We start from the raw sequence: 7,121 nt of genomic DNA on the forward strand, positions 1-7,121 counted from the left end.
CAATTTAGTAGCATACTCCTTTTCCCCCTGTTCGGCCCATGGTCTAACGTTGTCGTTGAGCAATAGTATAGGCTATAACACAACATCTGCCATGAATATCGTCTTTTTCCTCTTTATCTTTCTTTTCAGTTTTCACTTATGGAAGTAACAAGAATCGCGAAGGAAAAGTTCAACGTGGAATAGCTGGGTGATTGAATCAATGGTCAACATGGAAAAGGGATCCACGGGCGAGTCCTTCCAACTCTGGCCCTCCAATATAGAATTTGCAAAAACGGTGCCAACATGTAGCCCAACCATGCATACTGTGACATGATTTGGTAATAATAATGCAACCGGAAGGTTCATAATTCTAGGTGCATAATGTGACGTGCCCCGAGTAATTTAGTTTGATTTTTTATCTATCTCAGACATTTTGGGGAATTCCCTCTCATTCATCAAATTGATCAAAAGCAAATTGTATCATTTTTAATTTTGGATAGATGCACATTTGAAAATCCCCTGTGATTGTAAAGTGGATATGACATCATATTGGAATTCCCCACAGGAAATGATGTAATGTGAAAGGCTAATACTATTTACAATTGTTCTTGGGAATTTCCAGATTGCACATTGTGAGAATAGTAATTGACTATTTATATAATGGGATTTTTGTTTGGTATATTAACAAATGTAAACATAATTCTTATAGTATTGTTGTGGGCTAGCTACTATGCTAACAGTCTATGCCTTCAAAGAAAGGAAATTGCGAACCTGACATATCTAATGTAGTCAATGTACTATTGTCCAGTGATATCGGAGAAGATCTCGAATACGTCAAAGTGCGTACCTCTTCTTAAGAAAAGAATATACTAGTATATATAATTTTGTCGACTTGCTGAAGCCTGGTTTATGAAACAACACATCTGTCAATGTAAGTGGAAACAAGGAGACAGCTGCAATGCAGACCTGTTTTCCATTAGAAATTGTGTAAAAGGTGAAAATAACACCATTTTGGAGATAGTCAACTGTGCGAGGACTTAAAAATGGGTATAAAAGTCTTCTGTGGACTTCGCTGAACAGTGATCTTCGCAGGACTAGTGAATCAGGATATACTTCAAGAACATTGAGAACTTTACAATCAACAACAAGAAGAAGGCTGCCGGATAAGTACCTTTGCTAAAGAGTGTATGTATGATTGATTGTATGTCTTATGTTGACTAACAGAATTATTGTTAATCCATACTTTTCTTTTGATTAAAAGACTCAGACATTGTTAACTTAATTGATCAGTGTGTTTTGTTGTGCATTCTGAAGTGAATCTGGGGAAGAGGTATTTGGACTGAATAACGACTCGTAACAATACTCACAATGATGCCTCAATTCATCCCAAGGCAAAGTGAAACATTTAATCAGGATTGATTTAATACAAAGTTTATCAAATCTTGTCATTTTTAGAATTTGAGATGCAATCTAAAATTAAACGCAATGATACAGTATGTCTCAGAAAGAACTGCGTCGTCAAAAACTTTAATGGTATTTTTAATGCACTAATCAAACATAACCGAATACTTTATGCACTGGTGCAGTAAACTAAATTTCATATACTTTTTTGAAGTTTGAAAATTGATCCGTATGAGAAGAATTTTACGATTGACTATTTATATAATGGGATTTTTGTTTGGTTTTAAACAAAGTAAACATAATTCTTATAGTATTGTTGTGGGCTAGCTACTATGCTAACAGTCTATGCCTTCAAAGAAAGGAACCTGACATATCTAATGTAGTCAATGTACTACTATCCAGTGATATCGGAGAAGATCTAGAATACGTCAAAGTGCGTACCTCTTCTTAAAAAGGAATATAACAGAATTTTACGAAAACCTCATGTTTCAATCCGGTCTATGGATTCAAAAGTTTTCAAATATCAATAAGTGATTTGTATTCGCAGTACCAAACACTGTAAGCTGTTACCTAGGATGTGCCCGGCGTTCTTAAGTTATTTCAAAAAAGCTCAAAGGTCAAATCTTGGATCTGTGGAGGTCCGATGCTCCGATTTTTCAAATCTTGGTTACTGTAAATTTGCTCTGCAACATCATTATTGGGACTCATGAGGTGTCACAATGCGCAGAAATAAATTCTGCTCCCAATGTTTTACAATAGGTCCGTTTTCACGTATTTGTTGGGGGCTGAGAGCGCATCACACAAATCAATTTGCATTTTGAATGCGAGTAATGTCCTTCTGATATCAAGTAAATTAGATTTTTATTTTTATTCGCGATATATTACCCATTTTATCGCAAATTATTTTCCCTCAAATGCCTTGTGAAAAGCCCTCCATCATATGAAAATGTTGACCTTTCGTATTGAAGCTATACATTTTCCCCCAAAACAACTAAAAATCTGGTTCTTTGGGTGAAAAATGTATATCTTCAATACAAAAGGTACAAATTGATAATCGGCTTTTCTAGACTATGCCATAGTCGATTTTTGATAAATAAAAGCATGTTTAATCATAATGAAAGCATTCAGTTGAACTCGAAATTATACTGATATTTATTACATCAAAATACTAGTATAAAATTGTTATGAAAAAATTTATATAATTATATTAGTGACAGTAAAAGTAAAGTGTACGTAGGCTTATATTTAATATTGAATGCAACATATCATAATGTCATAATTGTATTGGCACTACAATACTGAACAATTCTGATTTTAGAATCTGCCAGTTTATTAATCGCGAAATTCCCGGTTAAAAATCGTAAATACAATATCCAGAGTATGCACAATGGGCAAGTGGACTACGGGGAAGTCTATTTTTCATCACAGTTACATATACTTTAAGTACGTATCACATAAAGTTTACTTTAAGGACTTTTTAATATCAATAATAATTTGCCATAAAATTTGTATTATCTCACGAATTAAAAATATATTTATATTTACATACTCGTACTAAAATGCAATTTGGCGTGTCTAGAATGCTCTCAGGTCCCACAAAAACACTGTACTTTTTTTAGTCATGTTTTGTTTTTATTGCTTAAGTGTGTGCAGATGAATTGAAGATGGGTATCATGGTAGGTGAACATTATATTTCCTGAGTCAACTAATATGATATTTTCTTCGCACATATTAGCAACTTTTGAAAGTTAATATATGCCTTAAAAGTCTTCAATAGACTATTATTTTGGAAAATGCGAGTAAATTTTTTTGAAACTTAACGTACAATAAAAAGGGGTCATCTGATATGGATGGGGAGGGCTTGCCCAAAGGTGCGGATACAAGGGAGAACAGTGCCAGTACATTCATTGGTCACCCCAAATAAATAAATAATAATAAATAAATAAATAAATAAATAAATAATATTTATTTATTTATTTATTTATTTATTTATTTATTTATTTATTTATTTATTTATTTATTTATTTATTTATTTATTTATTTATTTATTTATGTATTTATTTATTTATTTATTTATTTATTTATTTATTTATTATATGCATTTAGACAAGGAAAAAGTAAAATGTGTTTTCCGGGAGAGGAGAAAATGGAACAAAGTTAGAAGTAGTAAACTTGCGGAATGATGGAGGCCATAGGGCCTAGGTCTACTTGTGAGTTCTGGAGTATAGATAAAGGGACGTTCGGTGTGGTTCCATAAAAAGGACTTCTTTGGAATGGGCAAACCAAACTGTTTTGGCCAAAGCTTGCATATTTTGGCCCAGCGATTTCTTTTAAAGTAAATGTTAAAAATCATGGGGTCTTTCCTTTGGTGAAAAGGAACATTCATGGCCTTTATATTCAGGGTGTTCCTCCTCAACTACTCCATCCCCTGGCATAAATAATTACCTTCCCTTACATTGAACACGGATCATTGGCGCGAGGTTAATTTTGGTTAGCTTCAAATACATGTGTGTATTTTGCACTTATACAGCGTGTCCCAAAACTAACTTAACATTGTGAATTGGCCATATCTCAAATATTTCCTACTTCATACCAAAATGGAGAACATATTCATATAGATTGATCTTTTAGAATTATTCTGATACCAAAAACAGCATTATTGATGACCCTTTGACCTTACTGTGCGACTGTAATATGTGTGTATCAAACCCACAAAAGCAAGCTCATGTGTTCTTTGTTCAAGAACATGAATGATGTGCTTCCCTGAACAATAGAGTTGGTTCACTCACTGCGCACGCTACATTTATGTATGAACATTCATGGATTACATGGCTTAGCGTAAGCGTGACTGCTGTTTTAGATTATAATTAGGATAATATTGACAATATTAAACTTTACTTTAAAACAGTTGAAGTGAAGATGAATTTCCTATAGATCAACGGATTCAGGTCGTATGGTTCTCTGCCGAGACAAAGTCGGACAAACTCATTGAAGCAATGTTTAAGGAACAGTTTAATATAAATTATGCACTACCCAGCTGAAATACAATCCAGCAACTAGTGCTGAAATTCCTATCAACGATCTGTTCATGATCTACTTCGGGCAGCTAGGACGTAGAAGAACAGAAAGATCGGCTACAAACATTGATGTCATACGAAGAGCGGTGGCGAAAAGCCCAAGGCGATCAGTACGTCGACTTTCAATGGACAACGTACCGCGTACAACTGTTCATCGAATCCTCAGAAAAGATCTTAAGTAGTTTCCATAAAAAAAACCAGATAAAACAGAAAGTGAAGGTAACGCATTGAAAACAAACAAACAAACAATCAAACAAACACAGCCAAATTAATCAAAACAGCTTTTAAAATGATAACACGCTATATCGTGTTCACGTCTCAAATGACGAGACTTATTTTGCGTTTATAAAAGTGGGTTTGACGGTACGATAGATAATTAGATATCCATTAATTTCATGCCAAAGGGTTATGACCACATAGGCATGTTTGGTATCATAACATTTCTAAAAGAAGTATCTATATACTGTGCAATTTCTGTAACAACACTATTAACCTAACGCAAGTTATGGCAAATTCACAATGTTAAGGGACTTTTGGGACACCCGGTACTATGTGTTTATTCACGGTAGACCTCGTACCTGTATTATCAATCAACATGAGCATGATGAGTAAATTGTATATATCATTATGTTATTAATAGTTTACAACCAAAACCCAAACCCCAGAAGATTCAGAAATTTGTCGAATCAAGTAAAGGCCAAAGTTCGCTTAATCCTGGCCTGTTCTGATCTCAGCTAGTTTCATAACATTATATGCCGCCAACGTTGTGAGCATATATCTCAGCTTGTGTACACGCGTATAATTATAGCAACCGAAAATGGCAGCTAAGAAGTTGACAGAAAGTTACATCCATGTGCCACGTAAAGATCCCTTCATCGGGCTTACGGTGGGACAACAATTGTATAAAATGGCGGACAAGTATCCAGATAAAGAAATGTTTGTGTTTTATGTCGACAAAGAGAGATTTACCTTTAAACAAATGAAAGAAAAGGTAAGTTATGTCTATATTTTATCATAACGAATATGTGCGTAATTAATAAGAGATATCCAAAGCGTACTTCGATGCTTTATTTAGGGGTGGTGCAATAATTATGTGTACCCCCGGGGTGGTGATTTTTCAAAATGGTGTGCCAAAAATCGTTCCCCCCTAGCCGTGCCAAAAACCTTTGCCCCCCCTTTTGACGTGCCAAAAACCTTTGCCCCCACCCTTTTTTTTGATGTGCCCCCCCTCCCCCACCTCTTACACATGCAAGATTTTTGGGAACCTGAATTTAAAACCTTAAATTGTCTTATCATATAATGCGAGCGTAGCGAGCAGGAAATTTTGCATATTAACCCTAACAGAACTAGGACTCACTAAAGCTCACTATTAAAAACGCTCTGCGTGCATGCATTCCACGGGACTTGATGACGCAATCAGACCAAGTCATATATACCCAGGGAATCGTTGGCCGGGCCAACGTCACCTGTGTAGCTACATGCTGGGGATCTTCTGCGTGGCATGCGAGGGGTGCCAGGTTCGAATCCCGGGGGGCAAGTGACTTTCTTCTTCATCTTCTCTCCTTTTTCGTTCCTTCTTTCCCTTCCGATAGCACAAAAACCACGGGTAGGGTTAGGGTTAACATGTTCATATTAAACGTTTTCCTATACATTTTTAGGGCGTAATATAGAAACGGTGCCCAAAATATCTGTGCCCAAAATCGTTCCCCCCTTTCGACCTGCCAAAATTGCTTGACCCTCCTTTCGACCTGCCAAAAATGCTTGCCCCCTTTGGCCTGCCAAAAAATCTTTGCCCCCCCTATAATTCACCACCCCAGGGGTACACATAATTATTGCACCACCCCTTAAATTGATCTCATGAGATATTAGAATTCCCTCACATGTAATCACAATAGCATATAGTCAGATGTTGTTTTGGGAATTCCCAGATAACACAATGTGAGCATTGGAATTCATCATATAGAAAACTTGGCCTGTTGTTGCTAAAATTGAGATTTATGGCGTAGATTATAGAGAGTGTAGGGTCGAGCTGTAGGGTATTACATGTAGCCTACTTCGTGTTCTCAAGGAAGAGCACTTTTAAGTAAATACAACAAGTCATTTATCAACTATTAGAACCGGTGTCTATGAAAAATACTAGGCCTGACATTATTAGGCATCCTTTTATGAGAGCTTATGAGACAAAAATAAGATCTGAAAATTTAACCACTTTGCAGACAGGAAAATGTTACGTTCTGGACAATTTACCGGTGTAGCTGTTATGTGCGAAAGACATAAAGTCGGTGACATATCAGCTCATATCGCCTGATTCTTCCCTAACCACCTGACATGAGTTAACAAACTCAAAAACGATTTTGTTAATCGATAACAATTACGATATAGATAGGCCTACACACTTACTCATGTATACTTTATCTCTTGTGTTGATCTTCATTTGATATGCTGAAGTCTATAGTTTATGAAAGAACACGTCTGTCAACATAGACCTATATCGACAAATGATACACAACACATTTTGGTCAAATTTATCCCAGCATTTCGAGCCAGAAATGTACCCTAAAAACGTTGAAGAAACGCCAAATTTGTTTTTGTTTTTGAACATAACAAAAATATCAATGCCTATACCCGTATGCTCTTATCCAGTGGCCGCACCAGAATTTTTCC

The sequence above is a fragment of the Amphiura filiformis genome, unplaced genomic scaffold (assembly GCF_039555335.1).
Source record: "Amphiura filiformis unplaced genomic scaffold, Afil_fr2py scaffold_66, whole genome shotgun sequence".
NCBI lineage: Eukaryota > Metazoa > Echinodermata > Ophiuroidea > Amphilepidida > Amphiuridae > Amphiura > Amphiura filiformis.